This window comes from Nilaparvata lugens, chromosome 11, assembly GCF_014356525.2.
Source record: "Nilaparvata lugens isolate BPH chromosome 11, ASM1435652v1, whole genome shotgun sequence".
Taxonomy (NCBI): domain Eukaryota; kingdom Metazoa; phylum Arthropoda; class Insecta; order Hemiptera; family Delphacidae; genus Nilaparvata; species Nilaparvata lugens.
The window spans coordinates 3,397,760-3,419,351 of NC_052514.1; the positions used below are offsets into that span (position 1 = coordinate 3,397,760).

The 21,592-nt window shown below is 34.6% G+C and overlaps 2 protein-coding genes across 4 annotated transcripts in view; one reads left to right on the plus strand and one right to left on the minus strand.

The window, feature by feature from the left end:
- The window catches only part of LOC111051782 (calcium uniporter protein, mitochondrial), a 394,346-nt gene that overhangs the window by 97,085 nt on the left and 275,669 nt on the right, over positions 1–21,592 (minus strand). The gene's annotated exons all lie outside the window — the stretch shown is intronic.
- Positions 5,067–21,592, plus strand: part of LOC111055756 (myb-like protein X) — a 204,096-nt gene continuing 187,570 nt past the window's right edge. The window contains exon 1 of the mRNA XM_039437431.1: positions 5,067–5,720. The gene's annotated coding sequence lies outside the window, so the exon portion shown is untranslated. The remainder of the gene's footprint in view (positions 5,721–21,592) is intronic.

Consider the following 21,592-nt stretch of genomic DNA (forward strand, 5'->3'; position numbering starts at 1 on the left):
GCGATTATCCAACAATTACAGTGTTTAGTGTAAAAGTTTAATTATTGTAATTTATTGCAATGTTACAGACTGTTACAAACTTTGCGTCCAAAGCAGACTGATGATAACACAACTGGCTTTATTCTGTTCAAGGCTGGGAAGCGTCAGTCTGAATGCATAATGATTTTTGAAGAGTAGGTATTTAAAAATAGCATTGACAACCGTGTGCACTGTACTGTTCTATACTGTTTTGTACTGTCAGAGACAAACGTATATCCTATTCTCTATTCTATATAATAGAGAATTCTATTCTCTCTGGTACTGTGCAGAGTACACAGTTAAAAGTGAATGAAACTGACTATAGTGAGGTCCACGTTATAATGGCAGTGTTTGATTGGCGAACAATACATATCTCTCACCAACTCATATACAAAATGTTAGCTTGATTATTATTTAATAATGCATTACTTCCTCCGTGCTACTATATTATCTCTCTCTCTCTTTATTTTACTCACTGTCTCTTCCTCTTCTACAACTTCTTTCGATTTCAAACCATTTTATCAATTTTGTATTAACATTATTTTCTATCCTATTATATCAAGCGAGCAATTTCTGTAGATCTGTTTATATTTGGTTATCTGATTATTCATGTTCAACGGATCTCGAAAACGGTTCTAATGATTTTCACGAATTTTGAAATATAGTAGGTTTATGATATAAATATTCGATTGAACTAGGTCTCATCCCTGGGAAAACTCGCTAAAGGACATGAAAAGGATAATAATTATTCATCCTTGGAAAAACAGCTGATAATTTCGTCGTCTGTCGAAACAGAAGATGCGTGTGTGGGAGAAAGACAGAATTATTTGTGAAAATCAGCTGTGTAATCCATGTGTGGGAGAGAGACAGCATTATTTCCAGCTGTGTAATCAATCAGCCAGAAATATTACTTGGAATTTTATTCGAATGATCAAAATAATCTTCATATGCATTCTTTTGCATGTAGCTGCGACATGAGCTTGCTAATACTTGTCGACTTGGACAATTCTATTAAAAATAGGTTCCTTAAGATCGACTTGATAAATTGGCAACTAATAATCCAAATATATATATTAAATTCTCTAATATCTAATAGATTTCTTTGTATTGAATATATATTTTATCTCAGGGTGCAAGATTCGGCACCTGATGGAATAAGTAGAGCAATTCATCTAGTGAATTAGAGCTACAACAAATTATCGCAAATTATTGCAAAAATTAAAGATCATATGAATATGTTTTAATCGCCTAGATTTTATACTTCTTTGATTTATAAGAATTTTCTGAAATGTACTGATTCCTTTAATAAAATACCTTTAATACTATATTTACTTGCGCAAGTATTTTTTATTAACTTCTTAATTCATAAGAAAACCCTTTCAACGAGCTAGCTTTGATTATTAGATAAATTCGAAGCACTAAGGGCGCCCATCACTAATTCAATATTTCTCACTCACGTGTCGAAATCTTCTTATAAGCTGCTGATGTCGATCCAACTCCTGGTGTTCCTGGACTATGGTAGCCGGAATCGTCTCTTCCAAGGGGTTACAAAAATTATTTAAAATTGAAAATGACTTCAGCTTTATAAGAGCATCACAAAGTCTCATAAGAAATTTAATAATTCAATCTAACTTTAGCTTTTACAAGTTATAGCAAGGTATTACGCTCTATAATATTTAGGGACCTCTCATGGTGGCATTTGGCAGGCGAGTCATGGTTCTCCTTTCTCAATTTTACAATTCTTACTTCGACTTTCAAATTTACATAAAATTTGAATATCCTAGTCCTCCGCCATTTAAGGTTCAAATAGATCGTACTAAAATATTAAATTATTACTTATGTTGTATGTTTAATAATTTCTTTGCCTTCGGGCCATATCTATAACATAGACTATACAATAATTTTACATAAATCCCAATCATTTATAGAAATATATATAATATTTTTGAATTGGCATACTATTGCCGCCTATTAACTGCCATTATGCGATTGGTGCATGCAAATTGTTTCAGTATTCATGCGCTTGGTAACCTCCTATTTCCTGGATACATTTAATTATTTTTATTAGGTTTTTAAAGTATGCTCTCTACATGCTAGTTAATATTCTATATACTAATATTTATTTCATGCTTCCTAATAGTTAGCCACGTGACCATTTGTTCTTTCAAATTGCATACCGTTTTGCTGCAATAGATCTCTGCCAAGGGGTTTGGTCAGATTCTACGTTGCTTGACTCGGTCGATCGTTAGGTCGCCGATCACTGAATGTTTATACCTAACCTCAATCTTCAAAAAATTTTATAATAATATTATTTATTAGCAAAAAATTATTTCAATTCCTTTTTAGGTTATTGTACCGTTTAGCCAGAACCAGCTGATGCTATCTAATCTTTATTGTTATCTCATTGGCGATATAGCCAGTTATTTTATTCAGACCTATTAGTACTTCAGCTAGGGATTTTTTACATCTACCCAAATTTCAAATACTTTACACGATGCATAACAATATAATTATCGATAGTTATATTACAAATTACTTTTTCATATCATATACAGTTCAATAATTATTTTCTTAGTCTATATTATATAAATTCATCTATAATTTTGCTGTATTGTAAGCTATTGTATATAACTGTATAAGCCAGTATATATTGTAATCTACATAAATAAAGTACTCAATCAATCAATCAATAAATCTCTCTCTTGCACATCACCTCACCCTTCCATACAATTTCATCAATTCTATACTTCCTATATTATTTTTGTTCTCATTCAAACATCCGTCTTTTTTGCACCCCTATCATATTGTATACTTCCTCTTGTTCTACCTCAGTGACCCCAGCTCAACCCACTGACAATATTTCCCTTTCATTCATAATAATCCAGAGTAGACATCTGTTTCATGTAATCTATTCTATTCTATATGGTTTCACCTGCAACACTTGGTTTCTACTCCTATAATACCCAAGTAATTTCCAAGTACTTTTTCAAAAGTTAATTACTATAAAACTTTGTTTTAAACATGAACTGTATTATAAGTCTTATTGTAATATTAAGAAAGCATATTTGGGTTTCACTTGTTGTTTTCATTGTGAAATATAAATAAAAAATCTGGTGTGGCGCACTCACACAACTTTCCTTGCCGTTATGAAAATTGATCACCTGACGCTAGTGTTCCCGCGCATCTCAAGTCTACTATTCAAAGATTTGAGCCAGCTGGTGACAGGGCAATAACGCTGGAGACACACATGAGGTCTGCTATCTCTTCATAGTGAACGTTTTAATAGAATCAACAATAATTTGCAATTGAATAATCACAATATTCTCGAATTTAAAGCTTATTTTCAATTTTAGGTTAAAATGTTACTGAACATTAATTATAGAGATTTTCATGCTCAATCTACTCCACTTAATTTTTTTCGTTTCAATTGTATCTGAAGCCTGATAATTGGGAATCTATCTGCATTGATGGGGCGGAGCTCCTGAAATTTTTACAGATATGAGACTTGTGGCAGTTGATAGAGCTTATCGATGACTATTTGAGGTATGAATTTGATCAAAATCGTTGGAGCCGTTTCCGAGAAAATCACGAAAAACCCTGTTTTTGACAACATTCTCACCATTTCAGCCGCCATCTTGAATTGCATTTGATCGAAATTGTTCGTGTCGGATCCTTATAGTGAAAGGGCCTTAAGTTCCAAATTTCAAGTCATTCCGTTAATTGGGAGATGAGATATTGTGTACACAGACGCACATACACTCATACACACACACACACACACCACACACACACACACACACACACACACATACAGGCCAATACCCAAAATCCAGTTTTTTGGACTCAGGGGACCTTGAAACGTATAGAAATTTAAAAATTGGGGTACCTTATTTTTTTTCGGAAAGCAATACTTTCCTTACCTATGGTAATAGGGCAAGGAAAGTAATAAATAGATACTCTCTCTAGAATTCTATTTTCATTCAACTATCATATGACTTGCTATTGTGCTATAATCATACTATTAATGGATAGTTCTCTATCCGAATAATTTACTTCCACTACAATAACTGTTGTAATAACTTCAACAGCCCCTCTCACTATTTCTTTCTCTCTCACTCACTCACTCTCTCTCAATACATTTATCTCACTCCAACAACAACCTTCCAGTAGTGGAATCAGCTCCAACCGTTCAACATTGATTAAATGGGAAATAATCCTGTCAGTTTCAAGTGAATCTTACAACAGTATACTTCCCTCTCACTCCCACACACACATTTCCTCTTCAAACTCCTCCTCCTAACATTCTCTCTCTCTTCCCCCATTATCTCTCTCTATGTTAAAACTCCTCCTCATAGCATTGTCGCTCTCTTCCACCATACTCCATAACTCCAATCACCTCTCTCACTCTGTCACGCGCCAAACTATGGAGCAATCATCACCTCTCTCACTCCTTCAAACACCTAGCTTTGTCTCTCTCTTCCTCCATACTCCCTCTCTCCAATCACCTGTCTCACTCTATCACGTGCCAAACTATACAGCAATCATCTTCGCCTAACTATAGAACAACCATCTGCTCTCCCACTCGATTAAACACCTAGCTTTGTCTCTCTCGTCCCCCACACACACTCCATCACTCCAATCACTTCTCTCACTCTATCACACGCCGAACTATGGAACAATAATCTTCTCTCCAACTCCATCAAACGCCTATCTTGTCTCTCTCTCCCACCACATACACTCCCTCACTCCAGTCACCTCTCTCACTCTATCACACACCAAACTATAGAGCAATCATCTTCTCTCCCACTCCATCAAACACCTAGCTTTGTCTCTCTCTTCCTCCACATACACTCCCTCCCGCCATTCACCTCACTCCACGCACTCTCTCTCTACCACACGTCAAACTATAGAGCAATCATCTCTTCTCTCACTATCACACGCCTAGCTTTGTCTCTCTCTTCCTCCACACACACTCCATCACTCCAATCACCTCTCTCACTCCATCACACGCCAAATTATAGAACAATCAGTATTCATGTGACTAGTACAACAATGCTATAGATGGTAGTTCATTTATCATCGTCGTTACCTATAGACTTTGACTCTGGACATTTCAGTATTGTATCCACTAGCGTACGGAAGGCTTCAAGCTCATACTACACGCTTATAGTTTCGGCTATTCATCTAATTCAACTAATCACTAATTGGCAATTTTTTAGCAGTGAATACTAATAATCTATTGTAAATATTCAACGGAAGGCTAAAATCTACTACGCGTCTACAGTTTCCGCTATTCCTCTAATTTAACTATTTCACTAATTGACAATTATTTATTAACTGTGAATAGACTGTGTATTCAACCAATTTATCTCTCGGATGCGTTTTTTTCTACCAAATTTCGTCAATGAACATTTTCATGATAAACATCGACAATGTTTAATTTTCGATTTTAATTTGTTTTAACAGAGTGCGTGAATTGAGACCGGTTGTCAAATTCTATCAATAAAATTTCGTTTTAGTTTCCGAAATATTTGTGTCGTAGGATTGTGTAGAAGTCATAGTGAGTGCGGTATCGGTTTTGTGTGGAAAGTTTGTATGTTCATTGAAATAAATTAACAATTGATTTAGTGAATTTTGTGAAATTACAATACAAGTGCGGATAAACAAGTGGGAAACTCTGTTCATGCAATCAATTTATTGAGGTGAGTGTTTTCTCGTTACATTTTTGCCTTGATAATATTGTAAAATTTATGAAGCTTGATAATTTTTAATAATCAACAGTCGCAATATTTGATCGTTTGAGATAATTTTTTGTAACTTTTACTTCGAGCTTTGAACACTATTCAATTGGTATAGAAGTCTACAGATGAAAATTAATGAGTTATTGCATTTATTCAAATGCTGATGATTTATTTATTATTATTAAACGAAAATCCAAAATAAATGCTGTAAATCACCCCGAAGACTTCTGCTACTGCAAATATTGCCAACAGGGTAAATAGCTAAATGGAAAATCGATGGGCGCTACTATTCAAAAATTATTTCCGGGCTGACAAATAATTTTCGAATAGTAGCGCTCATCGAATTTCCATCTAGCTGTTTACCCTGTTGTCAATATTTGCTGTAGCAAATTTGCTGTTGCCGAAGTCTTCGGGGTAATTTACAGTATTTAATATGGATTTTCGTTAATTAATAATTATGGAATAGTTAGGTACGTGAATCAGAGGTTAATCAATGAGAATCAATTAATTATTATTATTAAACGAAAATCCAAATTAAATGCTGTAATTCACCCCGAAGACTTCTGCTACTGCAAATATTGACAACAGGGTAAACAGCTTGATGGAAATTCAGCGACAATATTTTGCAGTAGCAGAAGTCTTCGGGGTGAATTACAGCATTTAATTTGGATTTTCGTTCAATAATAATAATTAATTCATTAGCATTTGAATAATATTGCAATATCTCAGTAATTTCCATCTGTAGAATCAATTAATCTAAATCGTTTAATGATAGTTAATCTAAAAGTCCTATTACGGTTATCTATGGACTTAATACCAGCTATTTCAAATAACTTTAATTGATGTTTTTCTGATGACAGTTCCTAGTTTCTACGGAAAAAATGTCATCCTCATAAAACAAATTAATTGCTTCCAATTCTAATATACTTCAGATTTGTGAATCTGATTTAATAGATTAGACTTCTTCAGAGACGAGAAAAATATCATTCCATCAGATTAATCCAAATTCCTCAACTTATTAGGGAGGCACAGTTAATATTATGAATGAACAGTTGATATTACATCAATAAACCTGTATCAGCTACCGTCTATAGAAGGCATTGACAAGATCGACAACGTTGTCCTCCTATATTTCTCCACTGCCATTATAACGTGGACAACTTGTTTAACCTTCCGGTGGGCGCGTAGCAGCACTCCGTGCTGCCAAGTAATTATTCTTGTAATAATTCGGATGACTTTCATTTTACAAAGTTGGGACGTTCAGTACCTACAGTTGCCAACATTGATAATACAATCCACATGCTAGATGTTGTTTACATTGATTGTTTCAGTCGTGAGTTGAAGACAAACACATAGACACGTCCTACAGGCAGCACTCTGTGTTCCTAATTTTCAAATATTCATATATGTTATTTTCTAAGAGACAATCCCAATTCTTTCAAGTTTCATTATCAATTATTATATGTGCCTTGTATGATGTTTTTTGATATTTTGACAATAGCTGAAAAAAAATTATTCTTTTAATGTAGTATTCGTATTCAATTCAGTGAGTAACAATTTCCAGTATATCATTATTGAAAAATAGTATACCATGTTCAAGATATGACTACAATTATACAAAATTGATTGTAAAATTACTTTTTATGATATAAACATCCTTTTTCTCCTAGCCTGAGCTGTATGAGGCTTAGAAACTAGGATATTTCAGAGGCAGCACTCAGTGCTGCTACGCGCCCACTCATGCAAGTTTCAAGGACGCGCCCACCGGAAGGATAACGTAGGTTTGATGAAATCATAGAGAAACAATAGCATAAGTAGATATCCCATGGTATAGGGCGTTTATGTCGCAACTTTTACTGTTATCCCAAGCCGATAGTTCACGTAGTTCTTTCTTATGCAGCTGTGTGACGCTGGTAGTCTCTCAAATTGTGCCGTTCATACACTCTCACACCAACAAAACAGTAAAAATTGACAATAATCGACAGTAATCGGCTTGAGATAACCGTAAAAGTTGCGACATAAATTCCCTATACCATGGGATATCTACTTACGCTATTGTTTCTCTATGATGAGATACACAAAAATTATAATCCCATTAAAAAATAAAACCAATCCACCAACAAAGAAACTCAACTTCAATTCGATAAAAATATTGCATATTCTTGATTCTCCACATTTAATTTCCCCATCACCGGATCAATCAGAATCCTGACCAGTTGAACACAATTATTCCATCAGAATATCATTCCATATTCCCGGATTAAACAAGAATGAATCAACAAAATATTAACTCCAATCAGCATTCAGCTATCAGTATTTGGTAAATGGGAAGCATAGGTGTTACTTATATGAGGCAGTCTGACAGTTCAAACTGAATCTCCATATAGATTTCAACAGCTCAATCATTGAGTAAATTGAATTTCGTTGAAAGAATTGCCTTGAGGCCGGTTTTGATGGAAAAATAGCACTGCGAGAAAACTGAAATAAACAACCTTAGGATGTTATTCGAAATATTGTCAGTCAATGTAGGGTGGAATAACTGGACAAGGACAACGTGATAGAGAGATTGTGACAGAGAGAGAAAAACAGAGAGAGTAAGAGAGAGAGAGAGAGAGAGAGAGAGAGAGATTTATACTTGATATTTATATATTTCATATTCATTTAATAAATCTTAAATTGAGAAAGAGAGAGTGAGAGATAGAAGACTTTATTCTTCAATTGTTACTAGGCTTGTCACCCATGGTAACATGGTTACAATAATTAAATAACATAATTTTACAAATCATCTTTAGTGTAACATGGCATGATTTCATTACTTTCTCATACTAACATCAGACTGATTGATTGATTACTTTATTTATGTAGATTACAATATATACTGGCTTATACACTTACATACAATAGCTTACAATACAGCAAAATTATAGATGAATTTACATAACATAAACCAAGAAAATAATTATTGAACAGTACAATGATATAAAAAAAGCAATTTGGAATAACCATACAAGATAATATTGTAATGCATCTACATAAATTGGCGGAGCTTTGGACACATCAATGTCCATTATTCGGAGAGAATATTAAAAAAAATCCTTCCCACTAACTCTCTACCAAACGTTAATTTCATTAATTCAACTAAAGATTTATTTATAAATGAAAATTTTGTAAAAGTTCTAATTAATATGACGATTCAAGAACAAAACAGAAAATGTTAAAGTAATAATAATTATTTAGTAGTAGATAATATAATTATCTCAACTATCTTGAGAGAGAGAGAGAGAGAGAGAGAGAGAGAGAGAGAGAGAGAAAGAGATTCAGATTCAGATTCCTTTATTCATGTGTTTAACAAAACATAATTCAACTTACGTTCTAGCGTTAAAAATAAATACCACTAGCAGTAAAATGACATAGTGAATCATATTAGACTAATGAGTTCTACAATAATATTGAGCAAGGAAAGAGAGAGAAAGAGAGAGAGAGAGAGAGAGAGAGAGAGAGAGAATAATAAATCAGAAGGAGAAGAGAGCAATATTTCAAGATTTTCCACATTGAAACGTGTTGCTATTCGCAGATCACGTTGACCAATAACACGCGTTTATTTCACAGTTTTATATTTCGTACGTTTGACGGTCGCATAAACAATGCTTTCACTGCAACCTGTCAGCATTATTTAAATGGGAAGCATTCATATTATTATCAAGGATTGCTGACATCTTGAAGTGAATAACACCAGAGGAGAAGCGGATCATTTTTTATTTATATCGGGAACAATATTTTACTACAGTGCTAGAGCAAGATTCACTACAAACTTTCAGCATTGGTTATACGGGAAGCATTAGATTTTATATATGAGGAGCACTGACAGTAGAAAATGACTGTCACTATAGTATGATTCACTTTTAACTGTCAGAATTAGTTGTATGAGAAGCATTGTATGTTATAGATGAGGAATCCTGACAGTTTAGAATGAATCTCACCATATATACATGATGAGGGTACAATTTTTATGCTCACACAGAGAATACGTTATAAGTTATAGATATAGAACATGTTCATTCACATGGTGATAACCGTACGAATACAGATATACAGTTCATGGTTATAACGGGCACAGTGAGCTTGAAATACAGCAGAGGCTTTGAAGTGGGACTTTTTATCCTCTCTCTTTTTTACAAGACCACCAGGATTAGCGCACTCACTCTTCACAAATGCGTTAGTGGAAGAGCTTTATTTCATTCTTCCTTTCAACATTATTTTCCCTTCTTTTTCCACTTCGTGTGACGTTTTTCTATCCTACTCTTCGTATCGTTGTTCTTCTATCTCCTTATTCGTCAACCTGCCACTTCTTTCACATCCTGATTCATCAATTTTCTTCATTCTCTTTCAGGTTGTACATCTAACTTCGTCATCCTACTACTTCAACAACATATATTTCAGCAATTCTCTCCATTAAACTTCTTCTTCTCTCCCTCCTCTTTTGGTAGAGAGTTAGTGGGGAGGATATTTTTAATATTCTTCCCAAAGAATGGACATTGATATGTCCAAAGCTCCGCCAATTTATGTAGATGCATAACAATATGATTATTATCTATAGTTATTATATTACAAATTGCTTTTTCATATCATATACAGTTCAGTAATTATTTTCTTAGTCTATATTATGTTAATTCATCTATAATTTTGCTGTATTGTAAGCTATTGTATATAAGTGTATAAGCCAGTATATTGTAATCTACATAAATAAAGTACTCAATCAATCAATCAATCTTCTCCCTCTTCTTCGCATCATCTTCTTCTTCTTCTCCATTATAGTCATCATCATCACCATCGTCCTACTCATTCTACCCCTGTATCTTTTTTGCAATCTACTCTTCATCACAAACACATTTATCACTTTTTGAGCTCCTCATCTTCCTCTTCCCTTCTCTGTTTCTTTCTCATCATCTCTTTCCTTCACCAACAGTTTCCTGTTATTCTTTCACTTCCATTCTTCATCACTTGATAAAACTCTACACTTCTGTCTAAAAATGAAGAAACCAGATAATGGTGAGGGAAGGAGAAGATTTAACGCTTAAAAAGTGATGAGAACTTCAAAAACTATTTTTGGTGGAATATAGTGATTGAAGTTTATTTACAATGAAACACTGAAATATTGTCTAAAAATATCACGAATTCATGATATTCTTAGACAATATCATCTATTAATATCAAATATCATATCAGCCTACGTTGAATGGAAAGCATTGGATGTTATACATGGAAAAATGCTAATAGTTTAATGGTATATTTCGCACCTAGGGCCGAAAATGAGACTTTTCCGGCTCGAAATCAGTTTTCAAGTCCGAGGCCGTAGGCCGAGGACTAGAAAAGATTGAGAGCCGGAAAAACATTTTTGCCCGTGGTGCGAACGCTATTTTTCGTCACTCAGAGAAATAAACAATATAAATATGAGAATAATTGTTTATTAAGCACATCCGAAAGCAAAAGTGGAAGGTCTAGCGAATCTAAGATGATCTGAATATCAGGAAATTGTTCAAGTATTTTTATTTTTTATTCTGATTTGTTTAAATAACCTAAAAGATTGTTTAATTATGTGGGTGGTTGAGCTCATGATTTTTTTCTTTGCAGAATACTTCATTCAATTCTAGAAGCATAAACTGATTCCGTTACATAAACTATTTGTAAAAACGTTCAGCACCATGGATATTGCCCAAGTAGTTCCAAAATTATCCACCAGGTTTCGTGATAAACGATTAAACGCAGGTTTGAGGTTAGATTCTATTATACTCTGAAAATTGAATTTGAATAGTTCACAATATCGTATTTGTATTTCATTTATCCAAATAGAATGATAGTATCTTATTACAAAATACTTTATTCAATTCTAGAAGCATAAACTGATTCATAAACACTTTTTTGTAAACACATTCACATCAAATCAGAATCAGCTGACTTCAAAGTTATTTTACAGTCCTAGGGCCGTAAAAATTTTACTGGCCTGGTCAGAAAACAGTCATTTTCGGCCTCCATATGACGCACGAAAACCAGCTCATTACATTCAAGTGGGGCGAAAAATGAACTACAGTTCATGGCAAAGGAATAGATGACATTGTCTAAAAATATCATAAATTCGTGATATTTTCAGACTATATTGCAGTGTTTAATTATGGTTTACTCACTTTATCTCAAAAAAAAAAAAGGATTTGAAGTCTTCATCACTTTTTGAGGATCTCATTCTCCTTCACCATTCTCCGTTTCTTTCACATCTCTTTTCCCCAACATCACTTTCTTCTCATCCTCCCACTTTCTCTTTCTTCTGTCCTTCTATAAAAAATGCGTCCAACACTACAACTTCAGTCCATGTGACCCAGACTGGATGGCAGCCAGAGAATAATACCCCACTTCCCCTCCCAAAAACCCTCCTTACCCACAAAACACCCCTTAGCACCCCCTCAATCTTAAAACTCACCCACTGCACCAAAAACCCTCCAACAGCAAACCCCCAAGGCCAAACCACCGGAGGGGTCCACTTCAAACCGGCAGAGCATTCCTTAATAATAACCTCAATTTTTCCATCCACCTAATACTGACAACTTGAATCTATGCTTAACTTGGTGAGATCTGCTGCAATCTGTCAGTATTGGTTGAAAGGGGAACATTAATGTTATCTCATTAGGAATACTGACAGATTCAAGTGAATCTTAGTACTCAGTATGCCTTCTAACCCCACTTTTTGGCCCACAAAAGCCCCAAAATATAGAGCAATTTGTTCCACTCGTGTCCACTATGTTTTTCTGTCCATAAAATTTCTGCTGACTCAACAAAAAAGTTCGGAGTACTACTTGAGAGAGCATCTGAGCCAAACGGCCTATCTAAGATCAATTCACCTTTAGATTTAGGGTGTAATATTCTTTTTCCAATGAATATTTTTTCTTCTTCTTCTTCTTCTTCTAGTGCGCCTCCTATCGGAGGTTCGCTATCAGCACAGCAATCCGGATCTTATTCACTGCCGCTCGAAACAAGTCTTTGCTGCTGCAGTCAAACCAATCCCTCAAATTTTTAAGCCAGGAAACACGTCGCCTTTCAACACTCCTTTTTCCGCTGATTTTTCCTTGAACTATAGTCTGCAGAGTTATATATTTGTGGCTCCAATACTTGAATATTTTTTGGATCAATTCAATTCAACTCTACAAAAAAGTTGGAGCAGTGCTTGAGAGAGCATCTGAGCCTAACGGCGTATCTAAGATAATTCACCTTTAGTTTAGGGTCTGAAAGCGGTTAGACGACTGACAAATTGGCAACTGCGCTTCTACCTATGATCCTATTAATCACTGTAACTGGCTGATCTCCCTCCACTTCTCTGCGCTGCATATTCCTCCAAGTTTGAAGTAAATTTGTACGGACTATACACAGCTTAACTATACTACATGACTATTTAAGATTCATTTCAAACTGACAGCATTCCTCATAAGTTACACCAATGCAACCAATTCCATCAATGCTGACAGTGTGAGTGTAGCCTACATTCTATACCGGACCCATAATATGACTGCAGAATTCAGACAATACGATTCGATATCTCATCAGCGTTATATCATACTCTGGGGAAAATGGAGTATGGAATGGAGAGTATAACACTATGGGCGTATTATTTAATGATTATTGATTTCACGTGCACTGAGCTTGCAAAGCTGTTATGATACGATCAGATAACATTCAGTCAAATCTATTCTAATGATCAAGGGACCTAGCTTTACACTTATAGTTTGATAACATTCAGTCAAATCTATTCTAGTGATCAAGAGACCTACTTTAGCCTTTACAATAGTCACTTAAGGTTGAAAAAGTAGATCGAGTCATGATGAGCTGTTCAAATCGATCATATGCTGGTATGATTTTTGTTCAATGCTGTACTGAAACTTTATCGGTTACGGTTACTTTATCGGTAGATCGAGTCATGATGAGCTGTTCAAATCGATCATATGCTGGTATGATTTTTGTTCAATGTTGTACTGAAACTTTATCGGTTACGAATGTAAAGTAGTTGCAACGAAATGGTTTTGAATAATTTTTTGTTGTGAAAAATTCCTTCAAGATTTCTTAATTGAGTTTTATATTGTTAAAGTTGGAGGTTCTTTACTGTATTAAGAGTCAGAAGCTTCAGTATTTTGGACATGTGATGCGCAATGAGAAGTACAGATTCCTGCAGTTGATAATGGAGGGCAAGATTGAAGGAAGACGCCGGCCTGGGAGAAGGAAAACATCCTGGTTGAAGAACCTGAGAGAGTGGTTCAAAATTGACTCAACATCTCTGTTCCGAGCTGCAGTCAATGGAATCCAGATTGCATTGATGATTTGGCGATCTCCGTCGCGGAGCCGGCATATAGAATACTATAATAAAGGAAAGAACTAGCTTATACACGTACGGGATAGGAAAAGTATATTTGACGCATCATCATGTCTCAACTACTGAACTGATAAACTTGAAATTTTTCATGTAAATTAAATTAGTTGATGTAAGTATAATTAACCGAGGATATTTTCAATTCTTCAAGACTTCATTACGTCAAGTTTTAGAATAGACCATTACGGAGCACGGGTTACCTGCTAGTTCCGTAATAAAAGAAAATACTTGTCAGCATTTCAGGTTAAAACTCAATACCAATTAGCTCAACAAATCAACCCGGCTTTGTAGAGTTGATTGAGCCGTGTATACGCCATTATTGTCAACGGATAATTTGTTTCTGCCAATTTGTTCTTTGTCAATTATTTTTTACTGTCACGATTCATTAATTTATTACTTACTGCTTGCAACTCTGATCACTATGCTGACCTTGTCAAGAGGACAATAAATTCATGTTAAATTTGGAAAGAGAGAAGAATAATGAGACGAACAAATGAAGAAGGTATTGGAAGAGAAGTATATAGCTACGTTGATGAGAAAGAACAGAAATGAAAAAAAGAGAGAGAAAAAAACGGAAAAAGAGAAAAGGATTGTCAAGAAGACAATTCAGGTTAAAATTTGAAGAGGGAGATAAATAATGAGACAATAATAAAGAACGTGAAGGAAAAGTAGAATATGGCTACGTTGAATATGAAGAATTGAGATGAAAAGAGAAGAGAAAAAGCGGAGAAGGAGAAGATATATTGTAAAGAGGACAATTATTGACGTTGAAATTTGAAAAGAAAAAGATAATGAGTCGGAAAAATAAATAACGTGAAGGTAAAGAAGAATGAAGCTACGTTATAGAGGAATAACAGATATGAAAAGAGAAAAGAAAAAACGGGGAAGGAGGAAATATATTGTAAAGAGGAGAATTATCCAGGTTGGAAATTGGAAAGAGAGAGAAATGAGACAAAATAATAAAGAACGTGAAGAAAGAGAAGAATAAAGCTACGTTACAGAGGAAGAACAGAGATGGGAAATATACTGTAAAGAGGAGAATTATCCAGGTTGAAATTTGGAAAGGGAAAAGAATAATGAGACGTGCCAATAAAGAACCTGAAGAAAGAGAAGAATATAGCTACGTTGAAGAGGAATATTGTAGATGGATAGAGAAAAGGAAAAACGGGAAAGGAGGAAATATATTGTAAAAAGGGAAATTATTCACGTTGAAATTTGGAAAGAGAGATAAAAAATGAGACAAAAAATGAAGAACGTGAAGGAAAAGAAGAATAAAGCTACGTTGAAGAGGGAGAACAGAGATGAAAAGGAAAAAGGGAAAACGGAAAAGGAGAAAAGAATAATTGTTAAGAGGACAATTATACACGTTTAAATTTGGAAAGAGAGAAGAATGATGAGACCAGAAAATGAAGAACGTGGAGGGAGAGCTATGTTGAACAGAGATGAAAAGAGACCAGAAAAAACGAGGAAAAAAGAATGAATGTCGAGGATGAGGAAGAAAAATACCTCTATTTCTGTTTCCGACTTGTAGCTCAATTAGCTAGCTTCAGTACCTTACTAAATACTAGCTTAATTAGTGCCAAATTAGAAATTCTGGAGACCTTGTTAACACCCATTAGCGAATACAACGTATTGATTTGCACTGCAGTTGGATCCACTTTAAACTGTCAGCATTTCTTATAAAAAGATTTCATCGATGCTCCCCATTCAAATGGTCAATTATGACAGTTGGCAGTGGAACTCACTCTAGAGTGGCTAATGAAAATGACAGAGTAGGCTGTACAAACGGAATTTTTCATTGGTTTCGTATTCAGTGAATTTTCAGTCTTTCACATTATTTTCGATTTTTCGTGTGATGTATCTATGACAGGCTTCTGTATTGATTTATAATGAGAGGAAAGAATTGGGAAATATAGACGTACTAGCCGTGAGGCTCGCTTCGCTCGCCATATCCGTCTAGCCAGGGGGCTCCGCCCCCTGGACCACTGACTGGATCGTCCAAGAATGAAATCAGCAGGCTCGCTTCGCTCGCCTGCATTTTTATTTAAGCATTTTTATCATATGTTGGGACAATCCAGTCGGGGGTCCAGACTAAACGTATATCGCGAGCGAAGCGATCCCGACGGCTAGTAATATAATATTCCCAGGATTGAAGTAGCAGTGCCCAATCAATTTTTCCGCGATAAATGCATTTAAATCTTCAACTTGATGCCAACCTAACAAAGTCAACTCAACTTAATGCCAACCTGACAAAATTATTAATTTAGTTGCCAGTTAACAACTGTTTCGAAGAGGTACACTATCTAGATTATAGTTCTATAATAACATATGATATGGAAATTTCAATTATAATTAAGAGATTGGGAGAAGAAGAATATACATGCTAAAAGACAAACTTTAAACCCTTAAAAACAACCCTTAGAGTTAAAATATTGCCAAAAGATTTCTTAGTGCGCCTCTAAAGGGCAACTGAACATACCTACCAAATTTGAACGTTTTTGGTCCGGTAGATTTTTAGTTCTGCGAGTGAGTGAGTGAGTCAGTCAGTCAGTCAGTGAGTGAGTGCCATTTCGCTTTCAGAAAGTCTAGTGGATGCAAAATCTTATCTTCGAATGATACCGTATCATATCTTCAAATGATACAGTATATCATATATTCGAATGATAGAGTATCATATCTTCGAATGATACGGAAAATTATTTTCGAATGATAAGTATCATATTTTCGAATGAAAGAGTATCATATCTTCAGATGATACAGTATCATATCTTCAAATGATGCAGTATCATTACTTTGAATGATACGGTAACTTATTTTCGAATAATACAGTATCATATTTTCGAATGATAGTATCATAAATTCAAATGATAGAGTATCATATATTCAAATGAAAGAGTATCATATCTTCAAATGATACAGTATCATATCTTCGAATGATGCAGTATGATTACTTTGAATGATACGGTAACCTATTTTCGAATAATACAGTATCATATTTTCAAATGATACAGTATCATATCATCGAATGATTCAGTATCATATTCAAAACATCAGAATAAATTATCAAAACATTTCGAATAATAACAGCATATTGCCAATTCAAAACAAAATCCTAACCCTCTAACTCACCTACCTTATGAACTTTCGGGATTGATTCCCATATGCATGTGTGAGAGTGTGTGTGTCTGCGTGTGTGAAAGTACATTTTGATAAAAATTAGCAGTGTTGTCATCTCCTACTAACGGGCAAAAGACTTTGATCTTTTTTGTTAGTAGTAATTTTATTTTGCTCTGTGAAAATCATAAGTTTGTTTTTTTTTCCTTTTCTCTTATTATATATATTTTTTAGTTTTAAATTACAGTATGTTATTATACTCAAGAGAAGGAACTTGTACTATAATATGTTGTATTTGTTTTGATGCAAAATAAAAAATTATTTGATTTTTTGATTTTTGATTTTTTTTCGCTAAGAACACTTGAAAAAATCTTTTAAATAATTCTTTTTGTTATGACAATTTTCCTTTTTATTTGTATGTTGTTGTTTTAGAAGAAGACTACTTATATCAAATCAAATCAAATTTTATTTCGCCACAACAAAAATAATACCAAAAAAATTGTAAAAAAACAATATATTGATGATATGTAATTGTGTTGGCCTGGTTGGGTGGTAGAGGGAACCAAATGGTTTCAACCCTGCCAGCAGAAAATAAAACAATCAATCTACATTTCAAACATCAATAAACATAGCCTTCTTGATTATGTTACTATTGGCAATTGATCAAGTCAGTTTGTGACGGTGTAGCCGACTTAACGAACTACCGTAGAAAAAGGATAGCATATAAGAAGATATCCACTGGTATAGGTCGTTCATGTTGCAAATTTTAAGCCTATTTCTTGTTGTGTCACTAATACAATTTTTTCATGGCTGTAGTCTAAATGCTCCACCCACAATGGGCGTGTCTTGTCTCGGCCAATGGCAGCGTTTCACCTTGTAAGGCCAACCATCTACCAATCGTATGGCTCCATCCATGCCTAACTATACATTCTGCTCCACAGTTTACTACAAAATGATATTTTTGCAATCGTTGAAAATGTTTTTTAATGATTCAATAATGAATTTCCGTAATTGAGAATCTGTTAACTCTATTTCTACATTTTTGAAAAACAATCTGGCAACTTGCGGCGAAGGGAAAGGATAGCGCTATGTGCTTCGAGGGATGATAGATAAGGATAGCAATACCAAAGTAGATCGAATACTGCCATTATAACGTGGACCTCAGTATAGTGAAATCAGCATTCACAATGTTTCAATGCTTCCAATTAAACCTTCGCGGACAGTTCTAAGTGAATTTCTCTCAATATAGAATAAACTTACAAATCTCCCATTAAGTCTCCTAAACTAGGATTCAAGCGAACCCCAGTCACTCATTGTGACCAACCTTCAAATTCAAAATTCAAATTCAATTTATTCCACACTCATATAATACAGAAAACAAATAGAGTCTAGCATGACAAATACAGTAATGTAACTAGAATGTGATAGATTTTCCCTTACAAAAGAGCCTTAGCTAGCTGATGAATGAATTTATTATTATTAAAAAGCGTCGAATATTTTCAATTTCCGTTTGGAGCGGAAATTCATGATTTTTGCCTTCTGCTATGCGAAGAAAAATCGACACAATCTTCAGTCACAGGTCAGGCAAAGTGGAGCGAGAGAGAGAGAGAGAGATTGAGGGTGTGTGAGAGAGAGAGAGCGTGAGAGAGAGAGAGAGAGACAGAAAGTTACATTCCATACTCTTGGACTGAAGCAAAGCAGAGAAAATCGCAGAGCGTCTGTTCAATTCGATTGATTGAGTTTTCTGATCGTTGAACGTACGAGCCTTTCAATTTGAGTGATTTGGGGAAGTCCCAGTGAATAATTGACAGCTTTAGTGCGGGTTGAGCACACTTTATACAAATGGTAGGCGAGAGAGAGAGAGAGAGAGAGAAATAAATATATAAAGAGAGAGAGAGAGATATAAATATATAGATATATACCACTTGACTTTATTTTTCGATTGTTACTAGGTTTGTTGCCTATGGTAAAATGGTTAGTTTTTGTGTAGTTGAGAAGTTGATATTGTGGTAATTATTCATATTGAATGAAAAAGACTAGGAAATTGTCAAAAAACCACTGATTTATTGATAATTAGAAAGACCGGTTTCGGTTATTACACCATTGTCAATCTCTGATAAACCAGTTTATCAGAGATTGACAAACCGCGCTTTCTAATTATCAATAAATCAGTGGTTTTTTGACAATTTCTTAGTCTTTTTTATTCAATAAAATGGTTACAATAATATTTATAATTTTACAAATCAATTTAAATGTTACTTGAGATTGATTGATTAATTGCCTTTATTCGTGCGGAGTTAGGACACCTGGTCCTCTCTGCCACACAACCCTTCAAGAGAGAGAGAGAGTGTGTGTGTGAGAGAGATAGAAACACAGAGGTTCAAGGAGGAAGGATCAGCAAAAGTTCAACAGTAAGTGATAAAGAAAAAAAAATTGAGGCAAGAAGCAAGAGTGAGGGAGAGGAGGGAGATAAGCGAAAATTCAAGAGTGAGTGAGAGAAAAGTAAAAGAATAAGCGAGATTCGAGAGTTTTTGAGAGAGAGGATAAAGTATGAGGAAATGCGCAATAGTGGGAGAAAGAAGATAAGCAAAGGTTCAACGGTGAGTGAGAGAGAAAAACGTTTGAGAAAAAGAGCAAAGATTGATTGATTGATTGAGTACTTTATTTATGTAGATTATAATATATACTGGCTTATACACTTATATACAATAGCTTACAATACAGCAAAATTATGGATGAATTTACAAAACATAAATTAAGAAAATAATTATTGAGCTGTATATAATATGAAAAAAAATTGTAATAACTATAGATAAAATAGATAATATTGTTATGCATCTACATAAATTGGCGGAGCTTTGGACATATCAATGTCCATTCATGGAAAGAATATTCAAAAGAGAGTAAGAGAGAAACACAGAGGTTCAAGAAGAAAGGATCAGCAAAAGATAACAGTGTGTGAGAGAGAAAAAAGTTTGAGGGAAGAAGCAAGAGTGTGAGAAAGGAGGAAGATGAGCGAAAATTCAAGAGTGAGCGAGAGAAACGAAAAAGAATAAGCGAGATTCGAGTGTTTTTGAGAGAGAGGATAAAGTATGAGGAAATGCGCAATAGTGGGAGAAAGAAGATAAGCAAAGGTTCAACGGTGAGTGAGAGAGAAAAACGTTTGAGGAAAAGAGCAAGGATGAGAGAGAGGAGGAAGTATAAGCAAAAGTTCAACAGTGAGTCGGAAAAAAGTGAAATGGAAGACTTAAATTGCAAAGGAAAATGAATTTACTTCAACAAGGGAATTTTCTTTGAAAAGGAAAATCAATGAACACCCTCTAGTAACCTAGAGAATGTAAATATAGGGTGTGCCTGAGCAACAGGCAATGAGCCATAACTCATAAGTCAGGGTCAAGCGTGTTAATTAACAACAGGGTGGGGTGAGGCTAATGAATCATGTTACCAGTCACAGAAAAAAATGTAAACTTGTCGTGGAAAATATTGTTACAACTGAATAACGCAGGGTAGGCACAGAACACGCAGTAACAGAGAGGGGGACAGAAAATGAGAATGAGGAGGAAAAAGTAGAGATTTTGTTTAGATAAGATAGATAGAGAGAGAGAGAGAGAGAGAGAGAAAGAAAATGGAACAATAACAGAAAAAAATTGAAGAAATAGAGTGGATTAGATTAGATTGGATTTCTTCATTCATGAGAAGAAATGAGAGGGAACGACGGAGATTTGCTGAGATAATAAAGATAGAGAGAAAGAAAATGTAACAATAGCAGAAAAAATTGAAGAAATAGCGGAAACAAGGAAGATTAGATTGGATTTCTTCATTCATTAGAAGAACGAGGAAGATGAATGAAGGAGTGTGATATAAAATCTTTGCAGACGTTAAACGTTAGGTTTCAGAGAAAAGGACTGAAAGGGAGAGGAAGAGAGAGAAGAAGACTGTTTCAGATGAGGAAAGAGATCACAGCGTGATAGTGAATAGGGAGTTTAAGTGAGAGTGAGAGAAATGAGGGAGTAGGATGTATGAGAGAAAGAGATAAGATACCTAATTTAACATAATTTAAGTTATGAAGCGAGATATCTACCATACATTAATGAACAATTTAAAAAAATGAAGAGAGATTGCAATAAATGATACATGAATAAGTTTATAATAATTGCACGTTGCTAAGAAAATGAAATGAAGAAACTGAAGCTAAATATTGTTGACTGAAGAACTTCAAATGAAACACTTTTGATTTGTTGAAGTTTCATTTTGCTTTGAAAATCACTCCTCCAATATTATTGATAAACTTTATTCTAGTTCACACAAACCT